We start from the raw sequence: 27,087 nt of genomic DNA on the forward strand, positions 1-27,087 counted from the left end.
GTAAGCCTCTATAAGAATATGGATAAAATGTATAAGCTTTAATATAATTAACCGTATTTTAATAATGATGACTCCATCAATAGAATTTTATGCACAGGTGGGTATTTCCCACATATTCTCACAATCCTCGTGTCGATTACCTGTACCTTTTCCAACAATACCGATTGTCATCTCTTCCCCTTTTAGATGTGATCGCTCAGCCACCGCGTTTATCTGCGGTGCCCAAAAACATCTACGGGGAACAGCTCATTCGATACTCCCCTCTCAAAAATGACGTCGTCCAGTATACGACGTCATCAAGTTCTCCAGAAACGACGTCACGATAGAACAATGTTTTATCGTGAACATTCTTCGTGGACGTTCTTCATTGTTCTTTGTGATTTATCGCGTAGCTATCTCATATAAAAAGATAGAAACATTAAAAATAGTTAATTTGAACTTGACCAAATTATAACTTTTGATAAGTTTACTGGAGGTATTGCTGCTGAAGTCTCGATAAGCCGGGGATACAGTGGTGTTTTAAAATGCACTACACATTTGTATTAATATGTTACTTTAATTGTTTAAGGCAAATTTTAGTAACTGTTCATCATTGCTGAACAGGCAGGATTCAGAAGAGGCTTTCAAACATATTTGTTATTAATACAAAAATAAATAAATATTTGTTGCAGAAGTAAGGTAGACCGTACTGTGCCTTCATAGACCTTAAGGCTGCCTTTGAATCTGTGTATCAGAATGCGCTTTTAGTCAAGCTGTGGACTGGGGTGTTAAAGATAGAACATATAAGTTTATGAGATATATGTATGAATATGATCACTCGATTGCATGAAACGTTGCTGATCCTTTTAGTCACTTGTTTGTCCAGTTACTGTCATGAAATAGCTGGCATGTTGCTAAATACTGATACTCATTATTACATTAGTAGTTTTGATACAAGAGAGATATAATGCAAACTCTTTTTAATTTTCCGATGCTGAACCCTATGAATTATAACTCCGACATTACATAGCAACAGGACCCGTGAAGATCCGGGATAGAATATGTCTTCAACAACCCATGGTTGCCGGTAAAAGCGACTATGCTTGTCGTAAGAGGCGACTAACGGGACTGGTGCTCAGGCTCGCTGACTTGGTTTATGCATGTCATCCAATAAAAGACACTCCCGCCGTTTATACATTGTCAGAGCATACAATTCCTAACAGAGAGTATAGATGAAGTTGCAAACTAGCACGGAACAGCATGGAGATAACACGGTAATAAAACAATAACATAAAGTGTACTAAATACAACGCAGACGACACAGATTTTAATATCTTCCTACATGTGCCTTGTAACCTAAAATGATTATATTTCTATTTTTGGTACAACACAAAATGGGCTTTACCGTTTTTTCCTCGGTATATAATATTTTCTTCCACTTTCTAACATAAGAGAATGGCTAGAGCAACAGAAGTACATAACAGCATTCCAAATATAAATACATCAACACAAGATTCTAATTACCATTACATGCTTATAAGTAGACACAAATAAAACACCATTCCCCACACTCTGTTGCACCTGAAACTGAAGAAAGCCACACGAATACAACAAAAATTTCACAGTAGATGTCAAACATGTTTAACCAGTCAATGCTCATAAATACGGAAAACTATATGTTTAAGAATAGCATTTTCTACTTGTGACATAAATCTCAACCAATACTTTATGATATTTACATAGTGTACAACTTAAATAGGAACCCTGTTAACAATTATTCTACCTACGATATTAGGTAAACGTCTGTTAAGACATTAACAACAGCGATCATGGACAGTACTAGTTTCATTGTCAGAGGATGAATGAAATTCTAAAACCTTGGCTACATAAACGTTTACATCAAATATCTGAAAACAGACATCCATGACGACTGAAGTATTCCTTCCTTTGATGACTTTTGCGCTAACGTCTTCTGTGTTACTTACAAAAAGCCTGATCAAGATAGTTGTACACCCAGATATATATGACCTGATACGATCTCGAGTACGGACTCTCAAATTATATTTTTTCATATGTCTTCAAAGGACCACAATTACTAAACACAATTACCTTACTCTGAGGGATATTGATTATTAATTTCTATTCATTACAAAAAGAAAAATATTAGAAAGAAGCTAACCTACAACTGTGACACCAATAGGAATAGTATTATTAATGAAAAGTAATATAAAATAGGTAATATTCAATGGTAGCCCCATAGGGGTATTTGAGAACGAAAACGAGGTAACTTAATATTACAATATATTCCATATTTAATAAGCGAAACTTTATATCAATGCAAACCCTGAGTCTTGAAAACTATTCGCGGGATTTATAGTCTTAAGGTGTTGGAGAATGTCCATACACAGACTCATGGACTTAGCATGCATGTTGGAGGCAGACCCCTTCACGTTTGAGCTCTAATTGCTGTACATAGTATGAACCAAACGTTCAAAAGTTCAGGACAATTCGTCTAAATCGAAATCAATAAGAAAACAGTGTGTGAAATGCTGTCCTTCCTCATCGAAACTATCAATGTAGAATTCTGAGTCAGGACATTTAGGCAAGAAGTAAGCATCCCCTTGGGCTGGCCTGTTTCTTTATGATTATGAATCTTAATGTTTGATTGGATTGGCAAAATCAAATCAAAGGGTAAATTGGCCAAAAAGTTCAACTTTACCTTCAGGTATGTCATTGCTCGTTCAATTCCCAATTGCCAATTCCTTTCTACTAATTTACGCACCTGAACTAGAAATAGAGATCAGTGAAACCGCCTGGACTACTGTTTCATATGATTAGATCTATGCATACAGATTCAGAGTGACAAAACATATCCACAGGGCTGTATGACAAGGGTGATAACTTCAACTTTCCAGTGGTCAACTTTCCCTTTCTATGGATCAATATTCCAACAACTCCATGGTACAACCGGTTGGGTGGGACATGATCACCTTTTCGTGAACAGCTGTATCATCACTATTTGATAGTGATTCATAAACACATAATCACGATGTGGACGGAATCATAGAGGCCCGGGTTCGCTTCCCCACATGGGACACAATGTGTGAAGCCCCTTTATGCTGTCCCCGCCGTTATTTTACCAAAATATGACTAAACACCGAGGACATAAAAGCGACCAAACCCTTCCCATATCCATAATAGTACAGTGTACATGCTTATGAAACACTACCAAAAGGGAATGACTGAGTGAGTGAGTGGGTATCGATTGTTGTAGGCTGCTTTCATCAATATTCCAGAAATATCAAGGCACGGGACACCAGAAATGTGCGTCACATATATTGTATCCAGGTGGGGAATTAAACCCAGAGGTTTGGCGTGATGAGAGAACGCTTAATCATATGGCTACCCCAACGACTCAACGATATATTGATAGACGTAAGCATTCGCTGAACGCGGCGTAAAATCCGAAACCATAGAAATGACACAGTTACATAATACAACAGTTTGGGTTTTTTCATTCAAGGCATATGCAAATAGATACTGAGGATCCATGTCGATAACCAGGTTACAGGTTGCAGGATGAAAGGAAGAACCATCACACCAAAGGAAACAAGTCTGTATGTGGGAGGAATCGTGCACACCAATAGGCAACATCTCATTTTAAATTGCACAATTTCTGTGTGCACGCTTCCAAGTGGACCACTTACACAAAGAAGTGGGATGTGTGTTTAATCATGCTTTGCGAGACATCATTACGTGGAATTTTTAATTACTTCCGTTTATTATTCTATTATCATAAACTAAAAATACAATCGCGTATGAATGATTTCATCAAAATGCTAATTGTCTTCTATACAGATGAATGACACAGCTGTGGGTTCTAATTAAGCGGAGATCGAGGTCACATCCTCATTGGGGAACATATTTTCTCCATTTATTCTGACATATGCTGAACAACAAAAGTTCCTGTGACATTGAATAAGATTTGATGCAAAGTTATGTTTTTTACCAAATCTGAAACAAATTCTGTTTGCAACAGATAAAAGACACCTGTAGGTGTTCAAATGGTTTCATTTGCCATACTGACTTCAGAAAATGGGTGATTTCATAAAACACTTGGACATGCCAAAATGTCAATTTACAAATCAAGTCCTGTGGGATATCTGTTCATATCTGCTGGAGCATGTTCGAAGTTCCTGGAGTGTCTGTGGAACACGTGGTTGACGTCGAAGGCACCAATCCATCTCATCCCACATGTGCTCGATTAGTGAGAGATCAGGGGAGCTAGCAAGCCAGGTGATGACATTCACGTTCTTTTGTTGATGAGAATCCTGAACAAGGCGTACAATATGAGGCCGGGCGTTGTCATGTTGAAAGGTAATGCCTGGGCCATGACGACGCAAAAACGGTAGAACAACAGGGCCGATGATCTTGTCGTGGTAGCGCTGTCCATTGATATTTCCCTCTACCACTATCAAACGGGTCCTCTGTCTTGCTGTAATCCCATCCCATACCATAACGCTGCCGCCCATGAACCGATCTTCTTCCATGACACAATGATTGGCGTAACGTTCAACTCGACGTTGGTACACTCGAATCCGTCCATCGGTGTGGCTGAGGTGAAAACGAGACTCGTCAGTGAATAGAACTTGTCCCCACTGCATGGCCGTCCAGCGTAGACGCTGTCTGCACCACTGTAGACGTGCTTGACGGTGGTTTCCTGTCAAAATGGGACGTCTGGCGGGTCTTCTGACGACAATCCCTGCACATCTGAGGCGACGACGTACGGTTTGTGAAGATATTCGTCGAAGGCCAGGGATGCTTCTTGCGGTCACTGTTGCTGGCTGGAATCGATTTCGTAGGTGTGTTGTTCGAATCCAGTTTTCTTGTCGATTATTGGTTGCGCGTGGCCTGCCACTCCAAGGATGGTCTCTGACTTCATTTGTCTGTTGCCAAACGGTGTTTCAAATTGCCTTGCAACATCACGTTGACTCGATCCTGCTTCAAGCATACCAATGGCTCGCAGACGCTCATTTTCGGACAGGCGTGGCATTTCGTAATGTTAAATAATTTTGTAATTTTGTTGTTTTTCTGAGTGGTTGTTATCAGCGGGATGCTAAACAATGCATATGGAATCCCGTTAACGCAAAAGTTAAAGTCAACTTTTGCATGGAATGCATGCTTTTCTGTAGCAGTTGCGTTTTTGTGACTTGATTCGATACATATACTACAATATTGAAAACCAAACTTTACTTGTTTGAAAAATACACTAAATTATTGGTGTCACAGGAACTTTTGTTGTCGAGTATATTTCATCGTTATTAGTCAGTACCTTAACTAGACAAGTATATAAAAGCGACAAAACTCTCAGAGTCCACTGTACGAGTCCGACTATATCATGAGCAGGTGTTTATGAATTACTATTAACTATTTATGATACCAGGTGTCTGTGAAAAGGTGAGCATATACTCCCCCGGCGGTGGTGTCTGCCACAAACACATCCAAAAACAAGTCACCTTTTCATCTGAATAAAAAGCATAGCAACAAATTTGGAAATGTCCTCTACATGTCTACAATGAAAGTTTTTTAAAGTTTTCCCGAAGCCTTGCATGTACATGGTGTAACCCTAATCAAATAACCACAGCAAGAGTCCTATCACACACATGCAAACGCAAGTCGATTGTTCACCTGAAAAAGCACAGGAATGTATGTTACAAGTCAAAATAGGGAATTGCATCGGATATCATTTTGGTCACTGATGTGTCAAATTTGGAAACGTCCTCCACATGTCTACCATAAAACACTTTGAAAGAGCATGCTCGATTGTATCTAACTCTCAAAAGTTGTGAATTGTGGTCGCCAAAGTCTGAAGCTGCTGGGATATTGCTCGACACAACGTAAAAATTGACTTTTGGAAAGTAGAGACCATCTCTCTTGTGAATAGTATTTTTTGCCACAGATATCTAACTTCAAAAGAGATGAGGCGGTTCTACTGGTCTAATCTATATCCTGGTTCAAGTGGGTAAATCAATGGAAGGAATTGCAAATTTGACCAATAATATTGTTGATATTCCATATCAGATCAAAATATAGTTAAGTTAAACTTCATGGCCAAATTCCCTGGTTATAATTGTTGAGCTTGCCGAGATTTTATTCGTCCTCGTTTTTCGATCTAATAATAACAGGCTATTTATATTGCACATATTTCCACACCATTCAGGGGCCTGCTCAAAGCGCTATTATAACCCCAGGAACTAAATCAATGTGCACTCAAGACTCATTCTCAGCTCCCTGGGGAGTATACAACCCAAGATGACTGCCCTAGAAGGTTAACAACCATTGTCATCTCATCCTACAGGGTACTCATTCACTGCGGGGTGAAAAGTGGCACAGTCACTAGCCCAAGGAGACGCCACATGTGTTACGTGTGCTTCTATGTGGGACAGAACCGAAGCTGCCGAAACGCGGTAACTCATCCCAAGTATTATGTAATATACATCTCTGAAAATCTTGTGCGTAAACCTAATACTTGTAAATGTATATTAAAATGCACTTTACACAAGCAGATAATATTCTCCCAACACATAAGATATGCTTTTTGTAATCATGCTGCGCGAAACTATCTTTAACATAAATCAACCAACATTCACAAACATATTCATGATTAAAGGCAATAGGATGTCAACGACAAATGGAGGTCGCCTGGTGACGTCGTATTCACGGGGGATATGCACATGTTTGACTTTTTCTGTATGCAAGAGAAATCATTTTTAAGGTGAATAATATTACAATCACGATATTTGTGCTATCATTAAAAAATATTGATATAGGAACCACTAAATAGTTGTTGTTTTTAAATATCCGAAAAATCAACTGCTCATTTAAGATAAGGAACAAATTATAGTCTTAATTTTGCGAAATGACATAATAATAACCACCGTAGTATTCGTAAATGTAGTAAATGTACACGTATAAGCTAAATTAATATCAGTAGCACATTTGATGCCTAATCATGTGCGCTTTCATTTAGACAAGAAGAGTGAGTGAGTGAGTGAGTATGGTTTTACGCCGCTTTTAGCAATATTCCAGCAATATCACGGCGGGGGACACCAGAAATGGGCTTCACACATTGTACCCATGTCGGGAATCGAACCCGGGTCTTCGGCGTAACGAGCGAACGCTTTAACCACTAGGCTACCCGACCGCCCCTTAGACAAGAAGAAGGCATGTACATAGCACCAAATAAACCCCCCAGTCCCCCTCTACCTGATCTGTGTCTTTATGCATATGAATCGGAAGAGTGATCATTTTTAAGCAGACGGCATTGCAATCAAGATCGTCGGTATTAGTGTTTGCCATTCAATAATATTGATTTAATTATACGAAACAGAACCAGTAAATTGTGTTGTTTTTTTAATGTTAGAAAAATCAACTGCCTATATAAGATGAGGAACAGATTGCAGTCTTTAATTTTGAGGAATGACATTATCATAAACACTTTAATATGCGTCACATGTACGTTACTATCTGTAGCAACTGCCCATATAAGATGAGGAACAGATTGTAGTCCTTAATTTTGAGGAATGACATTGTCAATAAACACTTCAATATGCGTCACAATATCACAATATGCGTTAATATCAGCAGCACGTTTGTAGCCCAAGCATGTGCAAGAAGAAGGCATACCCATTGCATCGGTCGGATTGGCAAAGTCAAGACAAGGTAATTGGGCCAAGAAGTTTAACTAACGGTTCAAGTATATCGATAATCTGATATCGTTCCATTTCCATCAAATTGACAATTCCATTCCACTGATTTACCCACCTGAACTACTCACAAAGGAGAAAGGTGAGACCGCCTTATCAGTCTCGTATTTAGATCTATGCATAAAGATTCAGAGTGACAAAACACACTCCATAAGACTATGACAGGAGGGTTTACTTCAACTTCCCAATTGTCAACATTCCGTGTATCTCGAACAACATTCCTGCAGCTCCAGCCTTTGGTGTACAGTCGAATCTCGTTTATCCGGAAACTTGTGTTTCTCAAATATTGTCCGTATTACCAAGTTTCCGGATAGCTGAATCCCTTGTTAACTGACCAGAATTTGCCTCCGGAATCCAAATTTCTACCGTGGTATATGGGAAATATATGGCAGAAGTATGATTTGTGAAGATTCGACAGATTAATTAATACAATGCATTGTTTTGTACAGACCTACACGGCGGGGCTATGACAAGGCCGTTTATTATTGAAACGGCCAAGTCTTGAGAAAGGCATGTTTATCCTAGTTCAGATTATACACTTGCTTTGTATACATTTGTGACGGAGAGATTGGGGCAACTTGTCACACATAAGTATAATTTATAGCCATGTCCACGAGATGACATTCATTAAAATCATCAGGAACTTATATAACCTCTCCTTTGTCAATACAAATATGTCATCGCAGGACAAATATGTCACCGCAGGGCAAATCAGCTCGGAATACCGTTTCATAGGGTTGCGTTTGAATGATTATGCAAATTGATCTACTACAGGTGCATGCAGTTAATGTGAGGTGCATATTGCATATTTCACTGACATATGTGTGTATGGTCGTTTACTTAAAATGGAGGCGTAAATAATTCATGTGTGACAGTACAACAAAAGTTTCACATACATGTCATCGATGAATATATTTGAGTTGTTCATACAAGTAAGCACTTAAAGGCTCGTGTTTACTTGCATTTAAGGAGCAACGTTTCTGTCGTTATATTTCTCGGTCAAATGCTTCATCTTATCCATAGACACATGCAATTAAATATCCTTCGCTAACGTTCTGCGCATCCTTTGTCATACTTAGCGAGCTATGATTTTGTGTTCATCCTCTGCAGGGAAGACGAGCTCATGCAGAAATAGAATTAGTTATATGTCGATAAGTATTTGCTATCAAATGTAATTCGTGAGGTTTGATTGAACATTGATGCCTATATATGGTCAAGAAAGGAAATAAAATGGCACACAACTCGTTGAATCGGCTTGAATTTATCTAAGTATTTCAAACCTATTATAATAGGTGACAATCTTATTTCACAGATGACATAACACACCTGGCAGGAACATGGAGTGAGTGAGTTAATATTTAAAGTCACATCGGCCATATTTCGGCCATATCGTGACTAAAGTGTTAAATACATTAAGGAAACAGTAATTTAGTCTATATAAAAAGCCTGTCCGCAAAGGACAGTAAAATTACTAGACTTATCACAGATATCAATTTTTAAAACTAGTATGTGACCATAAAAAGCTATTACAAAACAGAACAATACCTTGTAAAAACGGGCTATAGATCGCCAGCAATTGAAGGTAGATCACCATACTAGGGAGCATGGGGACTTATAGTACCTTTGCTACCTACATGGACCCCACAGGAACACCGAAGGGCATGGACACTGATGTAATAGTGTGCATTTCTAAAATCATTTCCGTACCTTCCCACACAAGGCCTTCATGTCAAAACAACGAAATGATTTGGAATGCCTGGAAATGCGTGCATTTACATTAATATCAACACTATTCCAAACGTCAGGGAATGGGCTTTTTTTGGTTGTGTGTTCACCAGCACCAAACCACAAGAGTTCAATTTTCTGACCAGAGGATACGAAATCGTCTGCATGCTCGGCGACCACGTGATGTACCACCGTTAACAAATCGATGCAGTAGAACCTGGGTTCGCCGATGGTCTCATGTAATATTTTCAGACTTTCTGGACTTTATGTTCTGGACTTTCTGGACAGGCGTGAACATGCTGGGGGCGTCTTAACGAACGTCAACGTAAGGTAACATTCGGACTTTGGGTTGGGACTTTAATGACATGGTGTGAGATCATTATGACTGCCAGAATGCCACTTCATATTGTCCCAGGAACGGGTCACTGGACAGTGCTACAGCGGCAACATACTGGCGCTAAAAGTTGTTAGCCGTTTGTGCTCCATGCTGGTCAACGTTTTGTCTCCCAAGACGATAATGATTGTGTTCACCGAGAACGTCTCGTAACTGACTACCTCAGGCAGCACAACACAACGAGAATGCAGAGTCCTCACCTTTTCCCCCATAGAACACGCCGGGGACATAATGGGAAGACGTGTACATCGACGTCAAAGGGCACCAGTTACGTTAGCCGAATTGGGCCAGGGGCTGCGAGATGAGTAGACGAGACTCCCTCAAATTGTGTCATGTCACACCGTATAATCGAATAGTTGACCTGTCTTGGAGGTATGACTCATTAATGATCATTTTTAATACACATCCCTGTCGTCTTTCTCGGTTGTTTGCACCCCAACAATACATCGCCAACATGTTCTGTTGAGTGTCAGGAATACATTTCCAGAGTAAGATCCCTTCGTATATCTTTATACGTTCCATTCCGTTCCATTTGTTAAACCATAACTACATTTTGTGGATTTTAAACCTACCTTGATCTGTAGACACACGTTGCTAATATTTTTCACCGGAAACACAGTATTTGTCTGTCAGTTTTTCTGTCAGTGGAAATTTCCTGTGCCTTTCTTTACACCTTTAAAAAGAGTATCAAGTGTATTACATTGCCCACTCACCAGCAGACTGACGAGATTGCACCAATGCACATAGTATACTCAATGTTGTCAATCATGCAGGTTACTGAATTAATGGCCTTTCTCAAATGACAGTCGACATCTCCACGGTCGTATGTGACCTGCTACTGAGACGGTAGCGAGTATTAGACGATCCAGTTATGTATGTCCATGTTAAATTATTTCGGATACGGTGACGGATTAACTTATGTCCAATGCCAATAATACAACAATTCGTACAAGGTTGACATCCGCATAATGCTATGTTAAATCCACCTTCATGTAGATTTGTGCTAGCCTATGAATATGTATAACGTAGGTTTCACTGTCAGCAGTAACTTGAAACCCCAATGGACGACATGTGTATGTAACATGTTTATAGTCGTGCAATGCATTTGTTTCAGACATGTTCCACATCTTCCCGCTATTGGTCTCGGTTGTTGACGTAGGTGTACGTGCACTACTTACAGTAAACAATTACAATTCACGAGAACGAATTCATGATTCACATGCCGAACATGAATTAACATACAGCTTTGACGTCACTCTATTGTTTCGAATGTCGATAATCTGTCTCGAATTGATAGTTTACTGACCTACTTTGTGCGATTTAAGTTTAAGATCGTGCATTAATTGAAAGTGCCAGCATTACATTACAACGGTCAAATTGCACAAAATACACATACAGTGGCTCATACGCTGGCTAGTACATTATTTGCAGTGAAAGTCTAGTTGAGCGTGCGTTATCCTTAACAGAATATGTTATCCTCATTGCTATGTCTAATGGTAACACAAGCATTCAGTAATCTTAATTAAATATCAATATAATTCGAAAGTATTTTACACATATCTCACTGACAGTAACTTTGCTGAATTATTACCTCATTGATCAATCGTCAAAAACTATTATGTAACTCCCCTGCACTTTTAAAAGTCATCGCATATGGTTTTGGTTTTTTGGTTTGGTTTGTTGTTAAAAGCCGCGCTCACAAATATGCCAGCCATATGACGGCGGTCAGTAAATAATCGAGTCTGGACGAGACAATCCTGTGATTGACAACATGAGCATCGATCCACGCAATTCGGATACGATGACATGCATCAACCAAGTCAGCGAGCAAGACCACCCGATCCCGTTAGTCGCCTCTTACAAAAGCATAGTCGCCTTTTACAGTAAGCATGGGTTGCTGAAGACCTATTCTACCCCAGATCTTCGAATATAACTAGTGTGTTTGAGACCTATATATGCAATGGGAAGAAAGTTCAGTCACTTTGATGTTGACGATCAGTTTGTGTGTTTCTATAGTGTTTGGCACAGGATTGGTTCAGCGTATCTGACATCTTTCTACATCAAACCTGACCTTCTCAAAGTGAATGTCATAGTTCACCGTCTCAAAAATGATTATTGGGGAAACTCGGAAAATTATTCATGGTCTTCATGTTTCCGACTAATTGTAAGCGACACAACTCTTTCCTTAATAATACGAAACAGCAGAGTCATTTGAAAACAAGAATCAATGATAATCTTTTAAGATGATACTCAATGCTACACGTCTACATGGTGTTTACGGTTATGAAAAGGTCGTGGTGTCCCGTGACTGGATCTTCAAAATGAAAACGTAAGCCCTTGCTATCGAAGAAGGTGGCATGATGTGGAACAGATATGTATTGAATTCACTGAATGAATAACATGCCTATCCAAACAATATCTAGAAATGTTTTTGAAGACTTTTTTCTTCCTTTATATTTTTCGTGGTTAACATATCCTTTACGAATCATTTCGTACGATAACGATCCTGTTACTATAACTTAATGTCCAAAGTGTATGCGTGTAGCATTGAAAGAAATGGCATTTTGTTTCTGAAAGGTTTCCCTCAAAATGTTTGCATAGATTTCTTAAAGTTAAACATCTCAGCAATCGAAGATGGGAATGAGCACAACGGCTGAGTGAGCGAGTGAGTGAGCGAGTGAGTGAATGAGTGAGTGAGTATGGTATATCCCAGCACTATCACGGCGGGGGACACAAGAAATGGCTTTGACACATTGTACCCATGTCGGGAATCGAACCCGGTCTACGCCGTGACGAGCGAACGCTTTGACCACTAGGCTGATGATGTGTGGCGTAGTGACACGAGTTTGAAATACTCGGCAACCGACGATGGTAATGAGTGCAACGGGTGGTGATCATGATGTGTGGCGTTGTGACACGAGTGTGAAATACTCGGCAACCGACTGTGGTAATGAGTGCAACGGGTGGTGATCATGATGTGTGGCGTGGTGACACGAGTGTGAAATACTCGGCAACCGACGGTGGTAATGTGTGCAACAGGTGGTGATGTGTGGCGTGGTGACACGAGTGTGAAAAATACTCAGCAACCGAACATGGTAATGAGTGCAACGGTTGGTGATGTGTGGCGTGGTGACACGAGTGTGAAATACTCAGCAACCGAACAGGGTAATGAGTGCAACGGTTGGTGATGTGTGGCGTGGTGACAAGAGTGTGAAATACTCGGCAACCGAACAGGGTAATGAGTGCAACGGTTGGTGATGTGTGGCGTGGTGACACCAGTGTGAAACACTCAGCAACCGAACATAGTAATGAGTGACATTAGTCATGCTGTGTGAGGTCGGGCTTTGTCTTGTTGGTGAGTGAGTGGGTTTGATTTTACGCCGATTCAATTTCTATATTTCCGTACTGATGGAGGCCACAGGCCTATAGTACATTTATGAGTTGTACATTCAGAGTAGTAGAGTCTATAACATAATATTTTTTCTGTGTCTCATTGCATGATAAATGTACATAGATACATTTTGTAAAAGTAAGTACTTAGAGTTGTTTAACAGAGATGTGAATTTAAAGAAATTGGGATTGACATGGTACTATTCAGGTATATACTTAGCCCTTAATGTTGCATAAAATGGGCATATAAGAAGGAAGTGGTATTCATCTTCAATGTCATTTAGGGCGCACAAGAGACAAATGCGTTATTCTCTTTTAATACCCGGGGAAAGTCCAGTTTCAATAAATAAATCGTGTGAACAACATTAAAATCTTGCTAGGGCAACTCGGACATTTTTTTATATTTAAACAAGATAAATACTGCTCGGGATATAAATCATTTTTTACCATTTTGTAATAAATACATTTGTTTGATTCAGATACAGATTGAGACCAATTTTGTAAATATATATCTTTTAGTCTTTGTGTTAATGATCTAATGAAATAAGAATGACATTGTATATTTTGTTCACACCATACTTAGCCATAACCAACAGAAAACAGCAAGTCTTTTACGTCTGTTACCCAATTTCGTTTTCCATTTTTATCAAAGAGTACCATCATATCACAACATTTTTTCGGGAACCTATAAGACGTCATATTCAATAATCTTAACCAATATTTAATAACCTTTAGATATGAATATATATAGATTGGAAATCTGTCACAATCACTATATACCATAACACTTGGTGTATTAACCTTAACACCAAGGGGCGGTCGGGTAGCCTAGTGGTTAAAGCGTTCGCTCGTCACGCCGAAGACCCGGGTTCGATTCCCGACATGGGTACAATGTGTGAAGCCCATTTCTGGTGTTCCCCTCCGTGATATTGCTGGGATATTGCTAAAAGCGGCGTAAAACCATACTCACTCACTTAACACCAAGGGATTTCTTACAGGCATATAAATGAACTTTTCCTATTTGTTCAAGCTTACTGAGTCCCCATATCTCTGCTCCATATAGTAATATCGGACTTATCTTTAAATCAAATATCTTGAAGAACGACTTGTAAATAATATTTCCAAGAGTAAAGATTTGTCTTAACACACCAATACATACCCTTTGAGCTTCATTGATGCTTGCTTTGCATGCATAGACCAACTAAGATGATTTGTAAAGTATACACCTAAATACTTGTAGAAAGAGGTAGTTTCTAGGCGTTCCCCTTTGTAAAACCATTTTTCCTTTTAAGCAAGTTTCCCACCATTTTTAAAAACAACGATCTTCGCTTTATCTTTGTTTACAGTTAATTTCCATTCATCACAGCACTTTTCTAATTCGTTAATTTATGTCTGTAAGCCGCTGTCAAGAAATATATTCGCCCCAGGAATAAAATCTCATTGCGTATATTATTGTTTATTCACAAAAAGTGTTAGGCCGTAGGCCTATTACACAGAAGTATTTACAGAGAGAGGGAGAAAAAAGAATTACCACTAGTTTACATATACATCCATATTCATACACATTCATACACATGCATATACACAAATAAATATTTAGACTGTATGTAATGAACGAAGTCGAAAAGCTTTGTAAACGTAGACTGCTAGATTTCGTATGATTTTAGAGTTAGTGGATGACATAAGAGCATTAAATTTATTTTTAGAAGGGGTTGTAAAATATTTAGGAGGAATGTATTCAGCTCTTAAATTATTATAAGTATTGCATACAAGCACAAAATGATATTCGTCCTCAATAAAATTCTGGTTACACATCAAACACAGTCTCTGTTCTCTAATTTCCTTAATACAGTCGTGCCTCGTTTATACGGACACTTGCGTCACTTCACAATTCGTCCGTATAAACGAATTTCCGTATAACTGAAACCAGCTTCTTACTGGAAGTCTGTCATGGAAGTTTGAACTTTACTACATTTTGAGGTTTGAATTTTAAACAATAAATCCAAATTGTCCAGATCGCCTGTGTTCTCGTAATAGGTAATCAAGGTCTCTATACAAGCCACGAACTTGTGCTTGGGGGTTACATGTACAATAAACAAGCTCGTCTCAAACGTAACTCAGTGTCACTTGGTTAATTGACTTCTCAAGAGTCAAAGGATTACTCGACCGGTCTCAATTCGCATCCGATGGGAGGAGCATCTCAACAGAGCAAGAGCAGCTCTGAATTTTGAAACATTTACTACCTTGACATAGCTTTCTAAGCCAAATGAAATTTTGTAAAGAGAGTAACTCTGGGATTTAGTGCTAGATGAAACAGCTGCATGCCAATCTTGCTCAGACGAGGCTTTTAAACGGTTTACAAATTCCAAGATAAAGCTTCTACTATCATTACTAAATTGCATCTCCCATATGTAGCCAAAACCAAACGAACAGAGAATGTGTTTGATTTTAGAGACCCAGTTGATCTTACCATTATTAACATCAAGTAATAATAATCTATAACATTTCTTAACTAATCTATTTTCAGGCAAATGTAAAATTCTGTACCAATAAGTAACTACACGCTTATAAGCACATATGTACATAGGATACCTTCCGCATTCCCCCCGAACCACATGATTTGATGAAGATTGTTTAACCCCAAGAAAGCGTTTACATGCTAGTATCTGGATTTGCTCTAATTCTTTGTAGGTATCTACACCCCAAATCTCGGCACCGTATAAAAGAATTGGAGATATTTTAGAATCAAAAATTTTGAAAAACAAGTCATAAGGAAGAGGTTGAAGCATTTTTAGAGATTTCATGACACCAAATAGGACCTTTTTAGCTTGTAAAGCAGCACTATTAACATGCAAAGACCAGGAGAGAGTTTTTGAAAGAATGGTACCGAGATATTTATAAGAACTTACACACTGAAGTTTTTGACCTTTGAAATACCACATTTCATATTTTGATAAAATACCCCCGTTTTTAAATACCACTACCTTAGTTTTATCCAAGTTGACTGTTAGATGATAGTTACTACAAAAACTTTCCATAGCTTTTATGCGTTTTTGAAGGCCATACACAGTATCAGCAATAAGTGCAACATCATCAGCAAACAACAATAGAAAAATCTGTACAGTGTCAGGGTGTAGCTGTACACCTGGAGTGCATGTTGATTCTATATACAAAGCTAAGTCGTTTATAAAAATAGAAAATAAGAATGGACTCATTACGCAGCCTTGCTGAAGTCCTACAGGGCAATCAAAACATTCTGTAAAACAATTTATGATCTTAACACAGCTTTTAACACAGGAATAGATGGATTCTAATGCAATTAACATTTTTGGGGACACACCTCTGGATTTAAGAACTAGCCAAAGTTTAGATCTATTTACAAAATCGAAAGCCTTTTTAAAGTCAACAAAAAGAACATATAATTTACCACGCTTCTTAGACAGATAATGCTGGATTACAGACTGCAGAATAAATATATTATCAATAGTACTATAACCTCTCCTAAAACCAGCTTGAGAGTCACAAATTTTATCATACGCATCAGACCAGAACGTAAGTCTTGAATTAAGTACAGATACATAAAGTTTACAAAAAGTGCTGAGCAAGGAGATACCACGGTAGTTATTGGGGTTTGAGTAATCGCCCTTCTTATGCAGAGGTATGATAACACCAGTACACCACGACTCGGGAAACGAAGCATTTTCAAATAACATGTTAAACAAGGTTGTTAGGTATGGTACTATTAAATCACTTGATGCTTTGAAAAATTCAGAAATAAGAGAATCATTTCCTGGCGACTTACAGTTTTTTAATTGATTGATAGCTTGCAACACCTCGTCTTCAGTTATACGGCTGTCAAGGATAGAACATGTGACATCATCAAAAGGATAATCAACACCATCTTTCGTAATATCACGAGAGAAATCGGTATGCATATCTTGGAATAAATTTTTCATTGCAACAAACCGAATAATCAGGGGGGAGACTTTATACTGAGCGGTGCGCGAAATATATCCGCCCGGGGGAGATTTTATTTCAGAACAGATTCTCCGGGGGAGAGAGTTTATAGCGGGACACCGCCAATACTACTTATGAATAATATAATATCGTTCGCAAACAATAGTAAAAATAATTGTGTCATGTCAGGATGTAGTTGAATTCCATTTGTGCACTTATCTTGAATTTGTGTTGCTAATTCATTTATAACAAATGAGAACAAAAAAGGACTTAGTATGCAGCCTTTTTCTCACTCCAAGTTCACTATCAAACATTTCAGTCAGTTCTCGGTTATTTCTGACACATGCTTTTAAATATTCATAAATATTACATAGAAGTTTGCTCATTTTACAACTAAGACCATGGGAATACAGAAGTGGCCATAACTTATGTCGTTGTACAGAGTCAAATGCCTTTGCAAAGTCAAAGAAAAGAGCATAGAACTTTCCACCTTTTGTACTTAGATACTTTTGTACGATTTTTTGTAGTATAAACATATTATCAATAGTTGTATAACCTTTTCTTAATCCAGCATGGGCTTCAACTTTTTTTATCCATAGCATTATCCCAGAACACTAATCTCTTGTTAATGATATATGTAAATATCTTACTGACTATGCTTAAAAGGGAAATACCTCTGTAATTATTTACGTTATTAATATCACCTTGTTTATGGATTAGGACGATAATACCAATCGACCATGAATTTGGAAAATGTCCATTTTCGAATATCAAATTATTTATTAATTCTAAGTATGGAAGAAGTAAATCTGAAGACTGTTTAAAGAATTCAGGAATACTATCATCTATACCAGCTGCCTTGTTACTTTAAGATGATATATGCTGTCTAAAATCTCATCCCTCGTTATTGGAGAATCAAGAATATCCTCGGTAACATTTTTGTTTGTGTCATATCGAGCGGATCTATCTGGTACTGTAGGCTCTGCGTCAGACTGGTCTTCAATGGTGGGAGATGACAAAAGATTTGTGTTGGTACCAATTATTGGTGGTAATATTATTTCTAAATGCGTGCTTTTTATTTACACTTTTGAGGATAGACCAGAATCTTTTAGAATCATACATGCTTTTTTCCAAACACTGTTGTTTTTGTTTATAAAATGTATCTCTCTTTTGTCTGCAGAATGTATTTGTACTCATCCAGCGGATTTGTGTCTTTCTGTTTTCTAAACCTTTTTAGAAGTTTGCATCTTACCCTTTTCAGTTTCTCACACTCAGCGCAAACCATTTATTATCAACAATATCTGATTTTACATTACGGGCTTGTCGTTTCATATCGGCACCAGCCAAACATATCGCTTCTTCGATATAATCTAGGCTGCTTTCAATATTGTTAAACGCTATTTAGACAGATTTATTGAGTAATTTTGGGACACTATCTGTTCAAAAGTTTCATCGAAAGAGCTCTTGTTTGTCGTAATCCCATACAAACTTAAACGACCTATCACATTTACTTTCATCGGATAATTGTCGGCCCACGTGAGGCGAGCTTAATTCAACGTGAGCGGAAGATGTGCCGATTCAGTACGTGACGGTATCGTAAAATCACTCCTGTACTCAAAAAGCGATGATGAGGCAATAACATAATCAATAATCAAGTATCGCTTTTAACAATACTCCAGCAATATCAAGGCGGGAGACACCAGAAATGTGTTTCACACGTTGTACCCATGTCGGGACCTATTTTCCACCCGGGTCTTCACGGATCCAAACAGGAAAGTAATCCAAACGACAATAACTGCCACAGCTATCACATTTAAATGATAGTGACACCACCCATTGTCCACATGTACACACTTTTGAAACTGATGTTTTGAAGACAAACATGTGTAAATGTAATTATTGCTGTCAATGTCTTGATATTCCAGTAAGGAGAGGATCGCGTAATTGGGTCACTTTTGTCCAATCCCATTGTGTTTTGTCAATTCTTTTAACTGCACAGTATGGAAAAGAAAAGAATGAAGAGGCTGTCACAGGTGGGGCAGGATTAGCTCACTATTTCGCGACCAACTGATATCATTACTATTTGCAATTGATAGTCTATAATTCAGTCGGAATCATACAAGGTGATAATGGAAATTGTTTTGTCGCTTTTACTGAAATAAGAATAGGAACTGTCAGTAGATAGATTAATAGACTCAAAATAATGAAAGATGTCGCTTACCTTTTCTGGCGTTGATAATGATATGAATCTGTTGTAACTAAGAATCAGCAACAGTTCTCGACATTTATTGTTCTGACTGCCCACATGAATACGAAGATCAATAATGTAACGCACATCCGATAGGACGCCTATCACCTGACTTTTATGAAAGTACGCAAACGAATGTCACACAAGCTGTTGCATAGTGTTTTCGGATATTCTTAAGCTTGAATTGCCTTTTTCAGATACTTTAATTAATAATCTACTAATAACACAGTTGTGTTGAGTGAGTGAGTGAGTGAGTGAGTGAGTATGGTTTTACGCCGCTTTTAGCAATATTCCAGCAATATCACGGCGGGGGTCACCAGAAATGGGCTTCACACATTGTATCCATGTCGGGAATCGAACCCGGGTCATCGGCGTGACGAGCCAACGCTTTAACCACTAGGCTACCTGACCGCCCCCAGTTGTGTTGAACCTATCGAACTTCCGGCGAACTTCAACAAGTTGACTGATATTATTCATGTGTTTGACAATGACTCAACGGTTGGTTGCGAGATGGCTGTGGGGTGGGGGTGATGCTGTGACAGATATGTATCATATAGATACATTTATATTCAATGTTGTTTTCGTTATTTTAAATTATTTAATTGAACTGTAGCCATTAATCAACAATATTAGATTGGCTATTCACAATGAGAGGGTTGAGTGGCATTGGGTGACAACATAAAAGAAATCAATGAAATAATATTTGTGTGTACTCGTATTTAAGACTGTAGTAATAGTGAGCGAGTGAGTTGGGTTTTACGCCGCTTTTAACAGTATTCCAGTTATATCGCGGCGTGTCAGCTTAATGTGGGAGGAAAGCCCGAAGTGGTGCAGGTCTTAGACGTTTACCACTTCGGTGAAACACACGAGCCCGTGTATGGTGCTGACAAACCTAGAAACATAATCGGGGAGAACCGGGATTCGAACCCACAATCACAGGTTTCTGGCGTGCCCAAGGGACGCAACTCTGCACAGCAAATCGAGGCGCTTTAGACGACTGGGCCACCCGTGCTCCCCTGTAGAAATAACTTGATATTGCCTGTCACATTGACATCAATGACGACTTGACGGGTCATATGGTGTGCAGTAATGCCTCCCCTAAGCGTACGCTCCCACCACCGAATCTGATAAACACTCTGACGGCCATACTGCTATCAATATGAAACTTTGACTATCCCCCAGTACTGTAACCTGACCCTCATGTGTCGTATTGACCATGCAGTCCGATGACTTGGCATGCTGGACGTCATGGTCACTGGGGGTGATGCTGACTGTCAAAGTTGCAGTCTGAAACTGATGTCGCAGGTTAACCAAACGGATATGATTATCTTGCGGACGTTACGTTACCTTGGGCCCTTTTGAACGTAGTCAACCCTTGGTGTTTCCTGTCTGTTGCTTCCGACCCTTGAGGGACTGTATGGTGTAACGTCATTAGCTGAGCTGGAATGGACACTATTGAACATTAACTCGTTAGAATGTAGAATTCCTAAACACCTTATACCGAAGGTGATGTTCCAAACTCTTCCCATTTTCAAACAAAAACGGGCAATGCATAACATATTGCATTCGAGTTAAAATATTCTCTGACGTTCTTTAAATGGGGATTGGAACATATTCGCACTCAAACATTGCCAGCGTGCGTGGTTTAATTGGAGCCTTCACAAAACCGCATTGTTGGAGATATATATTTATCTTAAACAAAATGTATGACTAAATATGTACACAGTAATGATGTTTATTTCCGCTCGACAGAAATAATAGAGAAACATATCTCATTTCAACACTTATTGAAAAATAAAAAAGACTGTGATCATTAATGTGCGTTGGAGCGTAACCAGTTTGATAGCATATCAAGTTCCACCGACTTTCACCAAATAACCCAACGTTCTGGCCTTAAAAAAATAATTATGCTGTTGAAAACAGTTGTAGCAGGGTGTGTTATTTTGTAAATATACTATTTAGGAACATAGTTGTAATTAGAACATATCTGGTTTTCCAGACGAAGCAAACAAACATCTAGTCTCCCAAAAAACAAAAAAAGTTGTGCTTGAATGATTATGATTCATTATTACAATATTCATATTCTACATGATCAAATTATTCATAAATGTTAGTGGTGTATGCTCGCAATGGAAGCGGCATAACATGAGCACATACTTAGATACTTAACAATTGAAGAGAAAAAAACCTAAAATATACTTTGGAAGCACATTTGTCCTTGTTCAGGGCTCCATATCTCCTCGTACCTCCTTGTGCGTGTAGTATAAGCGCACAAGCGATTGATAAATAAAACTCGTTTTGGACCTCCTGAAATAGCATAGAACCTTGTATCGCGCATTGTAAACATCATATTCGCGATGGAGTTTTGGCGCACGTGCATCATTGTCAACCCATTTCATTAGTGCAAAGTCATAGTCTAATTTACAAATGCTTTCTATTAAAAATACCTTGTCGAAGTGAGGATGTGGTGGGGTGAAATGGGTTTTAACATCGCTTCCAAGATTATTGCATAGTTTGTGTGCGTGCGTGCGTGCATGCGTGCGTGCGTGCGTGCGTGCGTGCGTGCGTGCGTGCGTGCGTGCGTACTTGTCCGGACTGATACCTATTTGTAGTGTCAGCCCACTGAGACCCCGGGCCTTCCGCTCTCGATTCATAAAAAATGATCACCCCCATATAAACTGAAAAACGAACATTTATTTCCTCTAATACCAGCCAGGCCTCTAATACACTCCGAGTCAAGGGCTCTCGCGAAATTAATAGACGGCGTAGCGTCAAATAGAGGAAATACGGTAGTTTGATATCGGTTCAAAATTAAAATAAAGAGGTATCTACTCTAATTAACAACTCTTTAATGAATACTGCAATCCTGTTTGGAAACCCTTTGGATAATATTTGATGAAATCTGGACATCGGGAGAATTTTCTTCTTTGTGGTGTGATGCTATAAGTGTTCCTATACTCGTACTTAGACGTGATCATTCCGATAGCTCACCTTATCGACCTATTTCATTGACCAGCTGTGTTTGCAAAACCATGAAATGCTTGGTCAATAATAGATTAACATTGTACTTAGAGCCATATGATCTCATAACAAATATTCAAAGCAGTTTTTGTAACAGGCGGAAAGGCGGAGAACCATTGACCATTTAGTTTGATTGGAGTCATTCCTTAAGAATGCCATTAACATGCAGTGTAGGACACTACATGGAAGCGTAAAAGGCGACTATGCTTGTCGTAAGAGGCGACTAACCCCCACACCATGATGCCCGGACCAACCCACGAGTCTCTCTCAACAACACAAGAATCCAAATAACGTTACCCGCGGCGTCGCTAGACTCTCTCTTCCATCTGTTGTTGAGATACAGTAACGGCTATCGTCTGAAAAGAGGACTCTTCTCCACTGCTGGTGGCGCCCTTCTCCACTGCTGGTGGCGCCAATGCTGGTGCTGTGTTGCCCAGTGAAGACGGTCCCGGCGATGACGTGGTGTCAGAATGGGTCCTCGGTGTGGCCTGTGACAGTGGAGGTGTCTGCTTGTCAATCGTCGACGCACGGTGTGTCGCTGGTGTGCCCCCATGGTCTGGCGAGCAGTTTCTGCAGCAGTAAAAAAGCGATCTTGGAGATGCTGTCGCACAATTTGACGATCCTGATGTCGGGTGGTGACCCTTGGTCTTCCACTACCTGGTCGGTCATCTGTAGTGTAGGTGGTCTGGTACCGTTGCTGGAGCCTGTATATGGCCCTTATGTGGACTTGAAATGCAATGGCTACTTGCCGGGCGGTTTGTCCAGCTTGCAATCGTGTCGCTTGGTGTCGCTGATTTCTTGTCAATCTTGGCATGTGATAGCAATTCAATAACGAAGGAATGCTATCCGATCTGGGTGGATATTTATAGGGCACGAAATGGGGGAACGCATGTGCATTTCAATTTGCACGGAACTCACGTGCATCGGGTTACCATGGCCGTTGCCGTGATGCGTTTGAGCGTTCGGTTTTATTGTCATCTGCTTTGGTTTTATATTTCATTTTTCCGGACAAGATAATGTTAAATTTTAGAAAACTTTGACAAAACTTACCCCGATATTTAAATGACAACTTTTCATGCAATGTTACTTGGGGTGACGTTTCTTTTGCGGCTCAGTATAGATCATTTCACACATGTTTATGATACAGTTGGAAACGTAAAATGAGCTCTGCTTTTGGGATAAATGTCTTATGACAATGGAAATACTTTCATCGATATACCTGAAACGTCTTGGCCAAATTACCTTGTTTAGACTTCCCGAGGAAAAATTCTGATTTATATGCATGATTAAACAGATCAGCAAGAAGTGGAGCGCAATTAGTGCCCATGTGGATACCTAGTTCTTGCCTAAATGTGTTAACCCCCAATTTTACATAGATGTTATCAGTGAGGAAATCCAGCATTTCAGATATTGTTTTCTCAGTAAACTTCAAATAACATTTGCTTTCATATTTGACAAATTGACCTGAAGCTCTATACCTATGGCCACCACGTCTTGTAACAAAACACCCATGGATGAAGGAATGAAGTTTTCCTTAAGTTTGCCATGCGGGATTGTGGTGTACAAAGTGAAGCATTGATGGTGAAACATCAAATGCTTTGTCAGAATTGAACCTGGTTCTTTTCTGAGGTTTTAAAACGTCCAGCAAATACTTTGAGTTTTTGAGAATCCACATGGTATTAATTCCACTTATCTTAAATAATTTTTTTCTCTGCGTATCACGAAAGTCATACCTTTATTGTATTAAGGATTATGGTTAATTTTGGAGACAGGGATTTGGTGCTACATTTGCTGGACCCAGCAATATATCTCCCGTTCAGATCAACTGTACTGAAAAATAGCAACAAGGTCTTTTTATTGATGCTTCTAACCCAATTCTGTTATTCTCTGACAAACTGAAACATATACGTGATGAAACTATTCCTAAGTCCTCTGTGAACTCACATATTCGTAAGCCATGGTTTACTGACAACTGAAAACAGACAAGGAAGTCTAGGAAGAAGACAGAGAAATACTTCCGACGCCATCCTACTGTTCATTATTTGCGTAATGTAAAAATCAATTGTGCCAAGGCTCGACGAACTTTTAAACAAAATAAACGTCAGATTTGGAAAAATATGTTTCCAAAATAATTCACGCACGCCTTTGTCAAAGATAGTGTACATGATCCAAAAATATCAATGGGAAAGGTTCCAAATGCAGTATTCATCATCTCAAAGATGGCAATGAGTTACTAGCTGAAAAATCTTATATTGCAAAAAAGTTGGGTGAAACTCTAGCTAAACATTCTTCTTCGTCTAATTATATATCGAAAGTTTCAGAAGTATCATCAAGAGAAGAAAAGGTGAATTTTAATTCTGACAGTGGTGATAATCATAATGAGGTATTTCCTCCACATGAGCTGCACGTGATGCAGCACAAGCTCATGATATTGCAACTGGTGCTGATGATTAGGAGATAAACATCATGTGTTTTCAATGTAGAGCTAGGTTACCTGTAGATTTAACCGCGCTAAATTGAATTTCGAACCGAACGCGCAGCGTGAGGTTTTAAATGCTACATTTGCGCGGTTAAATCTACAGGTAACCTAGTTCTACATTGAAAACACAGTATGTTTGTCTCCATTCTACCATGACTTAATAAAACGCGAACTCTTTGGTGTTGGAAAAAAATATACTGAGTGAAGCGGCATTGGTTGAGTCCAGTCTTTTGAGTGGGTTATCGATCTGAATTACGGAATAACCGTCAAAATATGGCGCTGTATATACTCAAGCAGTTTGTTTACACCGTAATACTTCACTTGAACATATGACAGGCATTGAAAGCATATAGGCACGGCAACTTGGTAAGCTAACATGAGGTAGGCATCCATAAAGAAAACAAAGCAAGCTTTGCAAGGCTTTCGCTCTACATCGCACGTCACCATTAAGACGTCATATCGCTCATTGTGCCTCAAAGGATATGACGTCACAGTCGTAAATAGAAAAGCGCTAAAATTCGAAGCTCTCTGTTGTCTCCAACACGTAAATACATTCCCTTTGTAGGTTTATATCGTGTTACTGCACGAAATGTATTGCCACACATCCTTTGAATATTGTAGTAACCGAATCTGTGCATTTTGTAACCTGTATTATAGATATAGTTATTTTAATATGCCTACTGACAATGCCTGAAAATAGTACTATTCTATGAATATTAGCTTCCGCCGGCCGTGAAGCGCATGTCAAACCAGCTGTTTTAATCAGAGGGGGTTTATTGTGATTTAATAGCCTCTGATTGACCAATCAGAATCGAGTAAATTCCAAATTCATGGTAGAATGTCCATTATCAACTCTAAACATTTGCTTGAACCTTGCCTCGAAACTCTACTGAATATTTTTAGGACATTTGATGTTATTTAAACCCATACCAAAGCTTGGCAGTGATCATACTGATCCATCAAATTATCGACCTATTTCGTCAACTAGTTGTGGAGCGCACGGTTTATAATCGATTGGTTTGGTTTTAAGAAACCAATAATCTAATCAGTGATATCCAATGCCGTTTCCGTAAAAGCCGAAGTACAATTGAACATTTGGTTAGTTTAGAATCATCAACAAGTCTGTGACACCACTTCTTATCCCATACAGTGGAGCTTTGGAATCCAGTACAAAAGAGGAATGGAGATGTTTTCAGGCTTACGTCAAAAGTCGATAGTACTGATGCATGGTTTTGGCAGATTTCCTCTTCAGATGGAAGGTTTGTAATTTAACGCCGCACTCAGCAATATGCCTGCTACATGACGGCGGTCTTTAATCGAGTCAATCCCCCCCCACCCCCCCCCCCCCACCCCCCCCCCCCCCCCCCACCCCCCCACCCCGTTAGTCGCCTTTTACGACAAGCGCAGTCGCCTCTTAATGCAAGGATGTGTTGCTGAAGACCGTCTCTAGATCTCAAAGTACTGAGTACGAGTATATAAACCTAATTGAAGATGACGCAGTCCTGTTGTTACCATTCCAGAGCCAGTTATACCAGGTAACGTTCATTGCACAATTTACAAACATATTAAACATGGATATATGTATCAATATAAGTTTCTCGTACTCGCCTTGACATGTGGTTGTGACAGGCGCCTTCGGTGGGGTAGGATACGATCATCCTTAGACTTTCGCGAGCACATTGGTCAGAATACGCTTAGACTTTCGCGAGCACCTGTCGACAAATCCCGTTCCAACTCAGCAATTCCGATATTTTATTCTAAACACGTAGATCAAAGGCTCGTTATTTTTCTGAACGTGCTTGGATTTTACAGTAAAATTCTAATGTGTTTGGGATATATTTAGGTATCAAAGGTGAAACGGCCCGGAAAATGAAACTACACACCCATATTTCATGGTGGCTAAAAATGAAACAAACGGGAAATGGGTATTCGATGGTGATGTATTAAAGTTGTGTTTTGGACTTTTGAACTTAAGTTTTCAGCTTGTAATTTTGGGGTTCGATCCCATTTTCAAGGGTATACTTCCTTTTGCCCGGCAGTTGATGTTTCAATACATGCTATGCATGCAATGAAGAAGTAGTGGGGTGAAGTGAAATTGGGCTTAACCTGTATGTTGGTTTTTGTCTTG

At 39.1% G+C, this 27,087-nt stretch overlaps 1 protein-coding gene across 1 annotated transcript in view; it reads right to left on the reverse strand.

Annotated features, from left to right (window-relative positions):
* The window catches only part of LOC139450681 (sodium- and chloride-dependent glycine transporter 1-like), a 32,679-nt gene extending 15,587 nt beyond the window's left edge, over positions 1-17,092 (reverse strand). The window contains exon 1 of the mRNA XM_071232487.1: positions 17,057-17,092. The gene's annotated coding sequence lies outside the window, so the exon portion shown is untranslated. The remainder of the gene's footprint in view (positions 1-17,056) is intronic.
* Between the last annotated feature and the right edge of the window lie 9,995 nt (positions 17,093-27,087).

Source organism: Haliotis cracherodii, unplaced genomic scaffold (genome assembly GCF_022045235.1).
Source record: "Haliotis cracherodii isolate W230 unplaced genomic scaffold, xgHalCrac1.p SCAF_10, whole genome shotgun sequence".
Lineage (NCBI taxonomy): Eukaryota > Metazoa > Mollusca > Gastropoda > Lepetellida > Haliotidae > Haliotis > Haliotis cracherodii.